The sequence below is a fragment of the Anser cygnoides genome, chromosome 20 (genome assembly GCF_040182565.1).
Source record: "Anser cygnoides isolate HZ-2024a breed goose chromosome 20, Taihu_goose_T2T_genome, whole genome shotgun sequence".
Lineage (NCBI taxonomy): Eukaryota > Metazoa > Chordata > Aves > Anseriformes > Anatidae > Anser > Anser cygnoides.
The window spans coordinates 9,208,324-9,223,294 of record NC_089892.1 but is presented as its reverse complement, the minus strand read 5'-3'; the positions used below and the strand labels follow the sequence as shown (position 1 = coordinate 9,223,294).

At 40.9% G+C, this 14,971-nt stretch overlaps 1 protein-coding gene across 9 annotated transcripts in view; it reads right to left on the bottom strand.

The window, feature by feature from the left end:
• Nucleotides 1-14,518, bottom strand: part of TNC (tenascin C) — a 73,747-nt gene extending 59,229 nt beyond the window's left edge. For 3 of the 9 annotated variants that reach the window (XM_066980493.1, XM_066980495.1, XM_013182860.3), the window contains exon 1: nt 14,289-14,512. The gene's annotated coding sequence lies outside the window, so the exon portion shown is untranslated. Of the gene's footprint in view, nt 1-14,288 lie in introns of all 9 variants that reach the window. The other 6 variants (XM_013182857.3, XM_013182858.3, XM_066980490.1 and 3 more) reach the window with 5 other exon arrangements.
• Between the last annotated feature and the right edge of the window lie 453 nt (nt 14,519-14,971).

Sequence of the window (14,971 nt, the reverse complement as noted above, 5' to 3'; positions counted from 1 at the left end):
TTCTTTGTGCCCTGGGTTAGTTAGCAACGCTTTTTCTGTTATCAAGCATCTGATTAAGCTCACAAAGGAAGGGTCTTTAAAAAACAGTCTCAGGCAGAATCGAGAAGTGAATAAATAAATTGTTATGTTGTTTTTCTTTTTCCTTTTCGTTTTATCCAACAGGAAAAACAGAGGGAGTAAGATGGGGAAGGGGCACCAGAGAGGGAGTCATTGTTCTCAAATGACAGAACAAAGCTCTTAATCTATTTTTAAATTTTCTACAGCACCCAACCCTGTGGCAGGTAATAGTTATATGCATCCATATGGCATGTTTCACCTCGAAGGATCACAGTGCACCATTCTGACAGTAAAAGCCTTCCAGAAGCCATCCTGTACCACTCACTGCTGGAGTGACACAGAGCCTACTTTCTGCAGTAGTGAAATCCTTACCAAAACACTGGAGGTAAATTAAAACATACCCCACATTGTTATTTGACTTGGAGAAAGACTCAGCCCTTTGTATAAGAATGTTTTGCACTGCGGCTCAGACACCTTTTGTAGTGTTTTGTGGTACCCCTACACCATGTGCCAGGAATAGCAGCTCAGCTCTGACAGCAGGGAAAGAATGAATTTAGCTAAATCATCATTAATTTCCCTTACAGGACACACATCCAAGATCACCTTAGATTGTGAAGTCTAAGAACAGCAAAGTTGAAGATGTTAATAAGCTGTAAGACACCTGTTATTAAATACTTGTGCTTATTAGAATTGTATTAATTCACATTAGGTATTTGGTTACATCAGTGGACCACTGTATTAGAAAACAAACAAAAACCAAAAACCTCAGTTCCTCTCCTTGTGGATTGTTTCATTTAGTACTTCCCTGTCCTCTCCATTGGTTGTCTTGGCAAACAAACAGCTGTATAAATGTCGGCTATAAAAAAAAAAGAGCGGTAGAAAACAGCTGTGACCGACTGATGACAAAGTAACAGATACAGCTGATTAAAAATTTTTCACAACCCTTACTTTGCCATTGAAAGATACCATTTTTCATTCAATTCTGAACACTCAGCAAGAAGAAAAGTAAAGTATCAGCAGCAATTCAGGAGTTCCCTTTCTCATCAAGAAATTCTATCCTACACCTGAGAAACCATTCTGAGGAAGTCATCTTTGAAACCAGTAATTTTTGTTCTGTGGGTTTGCTTTGAACAAAATGGCATTTTTGAAAGAATAACTGTCTCAGTCATGTCTTCAGCCTTCTTCTTCCAATAAAACAGAGCACGCTGGAGTTCAGTTACTAAATGAAAAGTAATACTGAAGTGAAACTACAGTGCTCATGTGCTCCTCCATCCCAGGACAGGAGAAAGAAAATGAATCTTATGTTCAATTACACCTCTAAAAATGGAAGGGCACCCACAGGGAAGTAAAGGCTTGTTGGTGCATTTCAAAACACCATTAGATACCAAACTGAATTTTCAGGTACCAAAATACTTCAAGAACAGTGGGACAAATGCTGATGAGCTTTTTACTGTTGATGGCCGATTGTATTATTACCTTCCTGTTTCTGATCATCTTGGGGACACCGATTCTTATATTTGCAAGGCAAGGCCTGCTAATTCTACAAAACCCACCACAACTATCGTAGCTGCTGGTAAATAATATGCCCTCCCACACCCGCGGCATGCTTGGCAGGAACCAGCCTTGGCTGAAGATGAGAAACAAACAGCTTGAAAGCCTGTGAAAGGAGAAGAAAGAATTGATGAGGAGGGGGTAGGTGGGGAAGCAGAGGGGGCAAATACTCAGATGTCTCTGTTTTCTAATGGGATTGTACTGTTCTGGTGTACCAGCCAACCCCACTGTCTCTTTCCCTACAAAGCATGTTAGACCAGCTGGTGAATATGACCTGTGGCACTCCAGTGACTCTCAGCAGCTAAAAATATGTCTCGGCGTTACTTTTTGTAAAAAATGCAGTTTTTGTTTGAGGCAAAATGAGGATAAGATCACGTAAAAATGATGCCGCTCAATGAATTTATGTGAATAATGCAAACTGCAGTGGGTTGACTGAAGCAATGTCTCGCATGGCTTATGCTGCAGCTCCTTTCTACCTCAGGGCTGCAAAGCCCAGGAAATGAAAATGTTCCATCTACAAAATACGTGTTTTTTTTTTTTTTTTTTAACAGATTAAGTGTATTCTCTTTATGATGTAGAGAGATGAAAATGTGAATGTTGAGCTGAAAAAGCCAAACAAGTGTTCATTCAGATCAAACATTTTTTTTTTTAATATATTCTAGCCATTTGCAACAGCAGTTTGTATGTTGGTGTGACTTGGGTCCTGCCATGCAGGCAGCCCAAGAAAAGGAGTAAATACCCTCTGGATTTGTCCTGCTGGGACATGTGGGAGGTGACTGCAGGCAAGGGAGCACACAACTCCCTGCTGCTCTACCACAAAGCTGTGGTTTGTGGTGCTGTGAGGATGGACATCTTGGAGACTCTCCTTTATGAAACTGGGGAACACAAAGTGCCAGATGGACCTACTGGGGAGTCAACTGCTGACTGATGGGAATATTAAGATGGAAATAAAATTTGAGATGAACTGATGTATAGGGCAGCCAAAGAAAACATCCATCTGGGTGTGACAGTTCAACAGCATGGTGAGGAGTACGCTGCAGCCTGGCAGTGTCATTGCAAAGTGAAAAATGAACAGGCCTCCCACTGAATGGATTCCCCAGGCCTGGAAAAACTACCTCTCAACAGGAGTTGAGACAAAAGCTTCCCAACCAAGGGTCTGCAGTCTCAGTCTTTGGAACCGTAAGAGGAGATACGAAGCTAAATAGAGCTGGCTCGTTAGGGCTGGACGTGTGGGGTTCCCACAGAACCATGTGCCCCCGGCAGAGACTCCAGAAAGTGCTCACAACCTTGGGATTAACCGTGGTGTGGTCTCGTGGTTAGAACCCAGGACTGAAACTTAAGTTTCCTGAAATGATTTTATAAATTGTCTGGTATGTCTCAGTTTATCCATTGGTAAAACCTCACAGGGGGAGCATGCTTCTTGGTGAAATAAGTATTGCAAGGACCTCACGGGAAGGTACTGTCAAATTCTTACTTCAATACTTAGACACTTTCCTGAAGACTGCTATTGAATTGCCAGAAAATATACATGGAACAAAGAACTGGAGAGTTATCTACTACAATATAAGGAAGAAAAAGAATCTCAGAGAAATATCCTTGGCACTGGAGAAGAAAGTCTGACCAGAGATGTGCAGCAAATATGCAGATAACTACATGACTGCTGGAAATTCTAGGGTAACAATAAGAAACTGAATACTTAATCTGAAGCCAAACCATAGGATGTGCCAAGCCAATTACCAGAATAAAAAGATGAACCCATGGAAATAAATGATAAGGTTAACAAAACCCACAGAGAAACACACCAGAATTTGAGAAAAATCTGCAACTGAGACAAAATAGGAGGTCCAAACCAAGTAAGTTACATCTACAGAATGCCCTTTCATCTATAACAGTCTCCAGACTGTTTTATGAAATCAGCAGAGGAGACATTCGTGCACACACGTACACCCAACCTTCCTCCACGATGAGATGTGTCCACCGTTGTGTAGCAACGTCTGCTGCTGTTACACAACTGCCGTGATTCATGCTTTTGGGCAGGAAGCAAAGAAGAATTCTACATCCAGCTCAAACCACACAAGGAATTTTATCCAAGCCACAAGAAACTAGCTAGTTATTTTAAGGGGTAGAATACTCAAATGTGTCATATATAAACTGAAAGAGAGAAACTCAGAAGAGGTAACTATAGGAGAACCAGCACCAACTCCATCCAGCCTAGCTCTCAATGACTGAGACAAGGCACAAGTTAACAGGAAACCCAGTGTGCACTTGGGGCTTGTTTTTTTGTTAAGAGCTCAGATACCTGAGCATCAATTTTTGGAAATGGGAACTCAGAAAAGAGAAAAAAAAACAAGCAGGTCAGTGGGGTGCTTTTGAGCTGCATTCAGACTCATGGCAGGGTGCACAGCAATCGGCCCAGTACAACAATTTGCTACAAACTTCTGAGATTTAAAAAAAAAAAAAAAAAAAAAAAAGTAAAAAGAAAGGACTATGCATCTGCTAAACGCTTTTTTTTTTTTTTTTTTTCTTCCATCTGCAAAGCAATCTCTGCTCTTTATGAAGCTTTCAGAGCTGGAAGAAAAGAGCCTCTGACTGACACAGCCTAGACAAAAACAGTATTTTCTTTTCCAATATTTAAAAACAACAACAACAAAAAACAAACAAACAAAATACCACTTTTCATAACAAAAGCAATTTTTGTACACAGTCTCAAGCAGAAATCACTCTTGTCCCTGAATATGTACTGTACCTTTTAATGAAGCCTTTCTAATAGCAAAAGCATTTGCTTTCTCTCTTGGCTTTTTTCTCCCCATAGCAAAGACGTATGTAGAACTGGAAAAGATCTACAGTTTTCTAAACTTGTCTTTGGAAAGTTTTTTTGCCAAGTTACACTTTGTCAGGAGCTCATTATTCTCTGGGTAGACACTAGAGACTTCACTTTGAATTATTTTGAGGGCTGTGCTGATGCTGTTTCAAACTCTGAGATTTGTATGCTTTTTTGCATGAATCACAGCTACTTACGTTCATTCCACATACAAAGATCTGTTCAATTTCCAGACCCTTCTCCACAGTGTTTCTCCCAAAACCATCCCTAGGTTTTCCACAGCCCATTTCACAGAGTGGTTTTGTGATAAGATGGGAAGGAGAGGAACTCAGGGCTTCTGATTTTTTCCTCCACTCCTTTCGCTCACTGGCTATGTGACACTGGCCCTCGCTCCATTCCACATTTGCATCGAGACCAAGATTGGCTCTGAAATGAATTCATACAATTCTGTCTTCATTTACACTTTAGAGGAGCTGCCCTGGATTGACAGTGAGACTGCGTGTGGCCCAGCAAGCTGGACCGTGCGGGACTCATGCTATCTTCGCCGGCAGAAAAAACAGAGCTGGACTTTGCAAGGCTGAGCCTAGAAAATTTTAGACCTCCTGACCTCCATAATGAAAACTAGAGAGATAAAGTAAAAAACAACGTTCACTATAGAGTACAAAGGTCTCAGAATGGTAACCCAATGTTAGGTTGAGCAACAGTTTCCGAGAGCAAAGCAGAAACCAATTCTGGGGATAGAAATGTGGACAGTTTCATTTGTCCCTTGAATTCACAAGTGAGGTATCAAGTATCTTTTTTTTTTTTTTCCTACTGACAACAACAGATAGGAAATGAATCACCAATACTACTGCCAAGTATAATACGAATATGTGAATAAATAGGTGAAGAGATGCAGCTATAAAAAGCAGGTGCTAAATTCCTCATCTTACCAAAGATGATAGTGAAAACTACACTGTAGAAAATAGGATCTTTGCATTCATAAGAACCACGAGCCACTGACACATTAAACAAATACACGCATAGTATGCAGGTGAATAGCTTAAGCACGCTGAGACGACATTGCTTTTTTTCAGCGTCTCTGATGAAGCTGTTTTTTAAATTGCTCGTGCTTCTGAAGGAAGAGGTAAGCCAAAAATCCACTCCATACACCCAGCATCACATTTTTTCCATATTTTAAGTGAGTTGAGCTGAAGGAATGTCACGTATATAGGCAAGTGAAGTGGAATTCTGTTTTAATGGCTTTGCTGTAACTAAGTGCACAAATAATTTACATGTGCATTGGTCTGGAATAACAAGAAGTGTTTAAGAAGTATGAGTTGCTAGAGATGATGCTGGTCAGCAGGCAGCAGGATACGTTCAGAATTCATTGTGGTTATTCACACGCAGTTTGTAATTTTATTTCAATTTAACCATGTGATTCTTCTAGCACTGCAAATGACACCTCTGAACTGCCTCAGAAGCCAGCCACAAAAGCCTGCATTATTTTTGGTGATCAGAATTATTACTACTTGCCTCCTGTCATTAAGCAGACTTTGGTCTTCTTAACAGAAGCTGGGGAAGCATATAGGTAACCCGTCCACAGAAAACTCTTTGTTTTTCAAGCAATTATTAGTTTGTCTGGGCGGCTTTTCCTCCCCACCAGAGCTCCTCTGTCCTTGGTACTAGCATCTGAAATGTGCAGAAATGTGCACTTTTTTTTCTAACTTACAAAACCACGGAAGGAGTTCCTTGAAATCTGACTTCCAGTAACAGCCCCCAGGCTAGCTGGCTGCTTGGCCTAGTTCTGTCAGCTGCCATAGCATCAAGAATCTCCATGTTTGGTGTACCAGGGTATGGTAGCGAATTTTAGTAGCACAAAATATATAACAAAGAGTGACGATGAAGTGAAATCAACCATGGTGTGGCAAGACAAACTAAAATATAAATTTAGATTCACAAAATATGAAGCAAATTGAGTGTAAGGCACTTGAAAACGGAGAAGGGGCCGTTTCCAAACAGTCCGGTCAGAGGATTTTTCTCAGTGCTCTGATTTAAAGCAGAAGCACTTATATAATGTAATGGAAAATACAGCCATATACACAGCTCTGAGCAAGTGATTAGTTGCAACGGTGACTGAACTCGGACAAAACTCTGCCCTGCTGCTTCAAATGTCAACAAATTGGGCCCTGTTACACTAATGGGAGACTTGAGAGACCTCCACCAACAACGCTCTGACCTCCTTTTCTTAACCCGCAGTGACTTGAAACCTGTCTGTGTTAAAGTCTAAGCTGACAGCAATTTGAGCCATGGAATAAAAGAAGGGATGTGGAGCTCAATTATCCAGCAACAGATCTCCAGTGAAATCAATGCAATTGTGTCACATGAGAATTTGGCTGGCAGCCTCCAAAGTCTGCAAAACAGAAAACCATCCCCTCAGAAATGCACGCTGAAATGAAGCAGACAAGGAATAATGCAATGAAGTGCTGCTTTATGCATGAAAAATGCTCAGAGGGTTCTGATTTCCTCTCCATTAGACTGGTCCTTCCCCATGTAACTCCAGGAGCAGTACTCCTGACCTAAATGAGCACAGACCAAATCAGATCAAGCCAAGGCATCCTCTGCAAAGAGAAATTTCTCTGCTGTATGATTAAGACAATGACAAGCAGGTATACTGCAAGTATATTCAGCACCCCATATAACCGCTCATCTCAGCAGAACAAGCTGTGTCTCCAGGTGAAACAGATGAAGTTAGATACAGCAGACTTTACTTTTATTTGCATTAAGGCCCCCTTTTTATCAGTCTGGTAGGGCATATTTATAGGATATAGGATTATGGCATATGTAGGGCGTATTTATATTCATCAGAATTGCACATTTTTACATCAAGTGTGATGCAAGTATAAATCTGGAGAGAGATACAAACACAGTTTAAAGTCTCTTGCATATGTTCTGAGCAACATAACTTGTACAAACTAGAATCAAGCCACAACCTAGAAAGCACTGTGTTAATTCTGGATCATTTCCCTTTTCTTACAGATGAGCCTTCACCCACATGAATAGTGCCGGCTAAACCATAAGTAATGTGGAAATGTTTTCACAGCCAAATCTGGAGGTATTCTAACCAAATCAAAGCAAATAAACTCATTCAAAATGACCTTCCTCAGCACCGACATGGCACTACCATGTCATTGGTAAGCACGGGGCTTCTACAGAACACAGATGGGACAGTGACACTGAGCTGCTGCAGACACAAGAGGCTAGGCACCGTGTCCACTGATGGGGAAAGCATGGGCAGGCACACAGGCTTGGCTGGTAGAAGACATATTTCCCTCTTTCTGCCAGTGACCCTCTCAAATCCCAGTGTACTGTTACATATAATTAACAGTATATGAAATAATAGCCTGAGAACGACAAGAAAAGTGTAAATAGCATCTAATGCATTTGAGCAGGGCTCTACATCTCCAGGTCCTTCATTCTTTCCATCAAATCTGGAACCACAGCACTTGTGGTGCTGGATCACTGTGATTGACTTGCTAACCTGTAAAGTGTATAAGTCTACATCCTAATTAACACTTGGCAGTGGAAATAAAAATTCTCTGGCTTGCAGATGGTATATCCTCCTATAAATACTTCACTTGGACACCTATCTGGAAAAATAGATAGGACACTCATAAGGAGTGCTCACTATGGGAAATGCCAGCATTTTTTCCTGGAAACTATTTACATTGCCAAGATACTTCAATAAGAAAAATGATCTGAGACCTTTCCCTTAATACGCATCCTGTTCTCATTTGACTTGTAGTCTACAGTGTGCAGCATTCATTCTCAGTCAGACTTGAATTACTGCAGTACAAGCAATGCAGAAGGGAAGTACAAGCCACAAGTAAAGGAAAAATATGCGTTACACTGTGTTGCACTAAGAGGAATGGATTGCCTATACATCACAAGCTACCTTTATATCTTTCTTGGCATAGACCTTTGTCACACAGCACAGAGAAACTATTTAGGAGGATTCAGCATATCCAGAAGAAGCTGGTTTTCCAAAAGAACCAGTAGAAACAAAGAACCAGTGCAAAGTGGACACTGAGCTCCTTTTGAAAGCCTGACAAACTGACTTCTGACAAAATGGGATCATGCCAGGCCAAGAAGGAAGACAGCCACTAAGGTCTTGTACTGTGCTGTACAACACATACTGCAAGTAAAGCTGCTAGCCTGTCCAAATAAAGGCTTTTCACCAGACCAAAGACACTGAACCCCACAGTCAAAAGTACTCAGCTCGCAGTTGGCTGTCCCACCTGCTATCCCTGCACCCTGCCTTTAAGGCAAGTCCAAAACGGATTGACAAAATCTGTCTCTTCACAGATCTTACAATTTCTTGGGAACAAGAAGCAAACTTCTTTCCTGGAATTAAATTTTTTTTTTTTTTTTTAATCCCTTTTCAGCAGGCAATCCTTAATGGTGGCAATAACAACTTAGCCAGTTTGATGAACACAGAGGGAAACGATCTCACAGTTTAATTTCTGTTTATAGTCAGAAGATGTTTACATCCCCTTTTAGCTTTGTGCTGCTAGAATGTTGTAAAAGAACATTAGTTTAAAGAAGAATCAAGACAGTTTGGGTTGATATTTTGGTTAATATCCTAATGCCATAAAAAGTTATTAGTTGGAACTTTAGGTTCACAAGGTTATGATGTTCCAGTGCATCTTGGGAAAAAGCACAAATGCTCAAGTACTTTGTTAAAACAAACCCATTACAGTGGAATTTCCCTGGGCACAGAATTTCAGGCTCCTTTAAATATCTTGGCCAATATCTATACACATATAGTCAATGCTACAGCCTGGCATGGGGAAGAGGCAGACTACTACAATAGACCTTTGTCATGCCTATGATTCAAGCAACTGGTTTTGAAATTTGTTTAAAAAAGATTTCTGTTCCACCACCCTGTACTTTCTACTCAATTACTAAAAGGAATATGTTTTCTAAGCATGAAACAATATCATTTTTGTCAAGGGTTTGGAAATTGAGCACTTATATGAATTGAAGAAAGCTTCCTTTCTCTTCCCTGTGCAGTTCTGGTTACAGGGAAAGAGCTTTCTGTGTGAGTAATCTTTCTAAGTAGGAAGCAGAGCTCCCCTATTGCTAGGGAAGAATGGACCTCCAGTAGGCTAATATGTGATGGATGACTGAATGCAAACTTGGCAACGTTGTTCTCCGCTCCCCAAAGAATACAAAATGCCACAGGCTATTCGTACACAGGGACTCGCTGGTTGGAAGTTCTGAAAACTTGGCAATGTCCCACCTTAGTTTAATTGAAACTACAGTGGCAAGACAATTAAGGATGTGAATTTGGAGAAATTGCTTCCAACAGGATGAATTTATCTTTGGAGACTGACTCATGCATAAGTGAAACAAAAACATACATGGAAGGTTATTCTTGTTGACTCCATAGCCTGAGCAGCAAAATCTCACATTAGCTTTTGATGAGTGCTTCATGGGATACGTCAGCCCTTGTATATTAACTGGTATTCTTTAAAGACACTCTAACTACATACACATAGACTAACTGAAGCTTTAGAGGTTATTTTGTTGTTATGTCAGCATCGGGATATGCAGTATGTAGGAGAGAGAGAAACGATGCATACAGAAATCCAGCAAAATATTATATTAAGGCCATGCATATAATTGCACATATATCATTCCAACACACTGTAATGAGCTTTCTCCTAATAGTGAATGTTAAAAAGAGATACTAAGTAATTGAAACTTTGTACTTTCTGCAGAAGGATCCCTACTATACTCCTTCTTTTAACACCCAACTACTTTCTGCGGGACCGAGAGACATCTCTTGTCAGGCAGAATCCCTTTCTGCCTCCCCCTCCTCAGCCTGCCCACTCTGCACAGTGCAGTTACATCATACGTTGAAAGATTTCACTAGCTGGAAGAAAGCCCAGTTTTTAACTTTTCCCACATGTGGAAGGCATTTAACTTCAGTTCAGATTGGACAGAGGATCGAACGCACGAATGGACAGTGAGCGCTGAGCTAGGGGGAGTTTCACACTTGTATAAAACCCAGAGCTCAGTGGAAACTGAGACAGCTCAACACTGTCTGTCAGGGCTGTTCATTTGATCTTCCTCCCACTACTCCAATTCCTTCTTCTTTTCTCTTCACAACACAAACAATTTTTTTACTGCTAATGATAGCAATTGTAAGTTCTTTATGTCAAACAGCATCACTTACCATGTCTGTTCACTCTTTGTAATACAATGAGATGCTAAAACGCTGTAGCAATAACATCATCAGCATCTAATAAACTCCTACAAAAAACCAACAACCCGCAGACAGCAAATCCACTTTGATACCAAGCAGTTTAGTCAATCAAATCACATCTTATAAACTCAAAAAATAAGGGATGTGTACAGGTCACTTCTATCTCCCAAGTTCAAGTTTTGATATTTTCTATCCAGAACTAAATGTTACATGTCTTACAATTCCTTGCACCAGCTTTGCAAACTTCTGAGCTTGGACAATGATAAAATATTTGCCCATTAATTTAATAAGCTGTGACAGCTATTTTCCTCAGTTTCCTGATTTGCTAACACTGATTATTCTGAAATATTACATCAGCCACTTCCTTAAAACTACCAGGGGTAGCTACTACACGTAACAGTATTTTCACATATCTATAGTTTATAGCCACTGGTTTTGATGACAATGATCAGTCCTTGAGAAGGGTGCACTAAAGTCACACCAGAAATCAAGTCAGAGAAAGTACATGTTGGTAAATCAGAGCACAATTTGAAAGCCCAGTATCTCAACCTGCCACGGTTCAAAACAAACACCTTTTTATTATTGAGAAGCTGGGATTTCTAACTTTCTAGTGGTACAAATCATACATTTCTAAGCCTGGAACTTTATGAGACACCAGACTCTATGAATGTCCCTTGCCCTTCAGCTCAGTAGTGCTGTGATGTATATTTCCAAGGTCGAACATATCAAGTCACAGACTTTAAATTAGAGTAATTTTTCTACTCTGAATTTCTCATGTTTCACTGTGTGCCATACATGCAGGACAGGTAAATGTGTAGCTGATAACAAAGCAGAAACCACTCTGCATTTAAACTTACTTCCAAATATAATGTCCAACTTAGACAGATACCAGGATTCAGTAATGGAAACAGCCACTGAATGAAAACTCTTTCTCCCTTACAGATTTGCCAGTGTGGGACATCCGTTTACACCAGACAACTATTTTATACAATCCAGTATCCTTCGTTACTGCTTAGCACCACTCAAATCTCTTGAGCACACCCTACAAAGCTATAGGAACAGATTAACTGTCATAGGAAAAAGGCAGACAGCAGCACAAACAGGTCTATTGTTTCGAATGGTTTTGCCAGAGCGATGAAAGAGTTAAAGCTCTGGCTCCAAAGCAACATCACTGTTTCAAACACACACTTGCTCTTCAGTTCTGCTTTGCTCTTGGGAAGGAAAGGATGAAAAAGTCCCAAGAAGCACAGGCCTTCCCACCTAATCTCATCATTTTATCAAAAGTGAAACAATACTCAAGAAAAAACTTTGACAGTCTCTTTACAGCAAGTCAGAACATCTTCACATTCAAATAGTCTTCAGCTTTTTTTAGACACTTATAAAAAGCAGTAATGTTAAAAATAAGCTACTCCTAGCTGAAGTTTGAACACCTATAGAAATGCTCTTCTAACAACAGGATAGTTAAGTTTAAGTGAATACAGGGGAGATGTGGTCCACACTTAAAGAAGAGGTGGGATCAAAGAAGGAATAGATTTGCATTAACAAAGACCCCCAGCTAACAAATTACCTGTAGCTTTGCAGAGCACTTTTTAGTCTGAGTATAGGGATATTTCAGCTAAGCTCTAGCACTATTAAGCACTTATAATTCAATGGGAGGATTGGATTTGGCTTGTTCTCTTATCATATGTCTATTTCCACAATGTACCTGGATGAGACTTCTGCTACACAATACCAGATTCCCTCCAAATGAGACATGACACACTAATCTGCAGACTGTGTGCTTTTCAGCAGATCCTTTGGCTCTCCTGTGGCTTTGAAAACACTGATAATGTAACGGTAATTAAAGGATTAAGGACTGGCACTTGCAAAGAATTTTCTCTGGGCTGGAAGGCATCAGAAGATAAAATTAATGACCAAAGGACCGTGGCAAACAAATAGCAATTTGCTGAGGATAGCGATGGTGATAGGGTCAGTGACAGTGGGGGCAAGCAGTGCCCTGTACAGCATCCCTCTTCCCTCTGCCTCTTCTCAGCTGCTAATCCCCCTGCTCAATTCAGATGCACATCCTTCCCTGAGCAAGGTGCAGAGGTAGCAGCTGCAAAGGGGCTCGTCCTGAACTCCCTGACAACTCTTCAAGTGCTTTCAAAATTCAGTGCCAGGGAAGGTCATCTGCAGATAGAACTTGTCTCTTCCTTTGGCTAAATGCTTTCATTTGCTCCCGAGTTTCTATTAGCAGTAAGAAAAGAAAAAAAAAAAAAAAAGACCCCATAACCCTTTTCTGCAAGTCCTCCTAGAATTCAAAGCACGGTTGCTACCCCCCGCTGTCCAGCTCATTCACTGACTACAGCAACCGTAAGGTTTCACAGATCTAAAAAGGCAAACGCAGAATCTCACCATAATAAAAAGGAAAAAAAAAAAAATAAAACATTAATGATAAAGTGTGTAAAATGAATTTTTACTAATTTTTTTAACGGTGAAAAAACACACAACAGCTTGACATGAAGGGTTTTGCCCAGTCTATGCACCTCATCGATTTCTATTCTTTTTCGTCAGGAAAATCTGATAAATACCTTGCTATGCTTTTTAATTCCATGTCTCCACTATGCAAGGGGACATGCCCCAGTCCTGTCAATCTGATCGTATCTCCTCCAGCATGACACAACACAGACTTTTCAGAAGTTTAGAGCAATTACCAAACACTCAACCTCCCAGTAGCCAGAGAGCGAATTAGGCAGGGAAAACTCTGCAAAGGTGATGTAACACAGACTTTTGAGTAAGAAGGCTTAAGTCTTAAATGAAGCTAGGTGCAATGGCTTTCTCCCAGTCAGTTCCCTGTTTTAAGTCAATTTGAGGCTAACTGGGGAGTGCAGAGGCAGTGACGCAGAAACCTCAGTGCAGCCGGCAGCAAGCAGTTAAAGCAAGTGCCGGGTTTTTCCATGATGCTGGAGGATTTCACTCTCCCGCTGCCCAGAACCCACCCATATACTTGGCAATAAGATACCAGTTGAATCTTCCTTTGTCTTTTGCTCCCCACAGAAGGCTTGGATGTTACTGGACTTCTAAAAGAAACTGGAGCCAGAGGGGGCAAGGAGAAAGGTGACAAAGGTTCAGAGCAAAGCAGTGTGCAGACGGCAAATGGAAAAGGGCCCGATTCTTTCCCAAGTCACACACAATAGCAAAGGAAGAGGAGTTACCTGGGAGGTAGAACTGCAAGTGGATTGCACCTGGTACACAATGTGAGGATGGGGACACATTTATATTACCTGGCTAGCCAAGAGGGAATCCCAAATCTGATTTTCTACCCAGCCTGTCAGTCAGGTTTCTGCCCGTATTCCTGTAGATGTCCAGCTTTAACTAATCCATCCTTCATTCATTCATTGGATCAGATTAACGTCATTGAGAAGTTTCTTACATTATCATTGCATCGGATCATACGGACAAACCAAGGCAGGCATGCTCCAGTTCAAAAATCTTCCCTCCTAAGCTCCCTGACTACTCAGGCTGAATAAAGTCCTATCCATGAGGGTCACAACAGAAGGCTGTGTTATTGCAAACTTGGGTGGGAGAAGAGCTCCTGGGTTTTTTAATTCAGGAAGGAAGCAGACTTACCTTACAGACTCTGACAGAGATTAGATCCTGCTGCGAGCAGCCTCCATGAAATAAAGATGTTAAAGTCAGCTATCAGCTTCTGACTTTGTTGCCGTCCTGTCAAAACTCAGAGAAGTTGTGATGCCTAATTCTGTGTGAGTGTGTGTATGTGTGTGTGTGTGTGTGTGTGTGTGAAAGAAACGTTTGACAGTAAGGCAAACTGGTCAGATCAGCCAGATTCTGCTGGGTTTATATAGCTGAGCTGCAAATCCTGATCCTTGGCTCATTCCACTGTAATAGGATGCCTGAAGGCATTTTTTTCAGTTTTGCTTTAAAGGAACAGCCTCTCTCTTTGGCTTAGCTTCTGAAGAAACACACACGCACTCACATACACACACTGTCATAACCAGACACACACACAAAAAAAGAATTTGCATGCAATTTATGGCTAAAGAAGGAAACCCCTGAACCATTAAAAAAAAAAAAGTCAGCTCAGGGCAAATGACTCAGAAAGCAGAATATTTTCCTTACAGCATCAGCAAAGTACATTATCAGGAGTTTTAAACCCCTCATCCCCATTATTTCAACGTTGCGAAAGAGTAGCAAACTTAAATAAAACCAGGGGAATCACAAGCAGGCTTTCAGTTCCAGAAACTCCTACAGAATATGCTAGGACTAACGAGCAGTTAGTGCAAATCAACCCC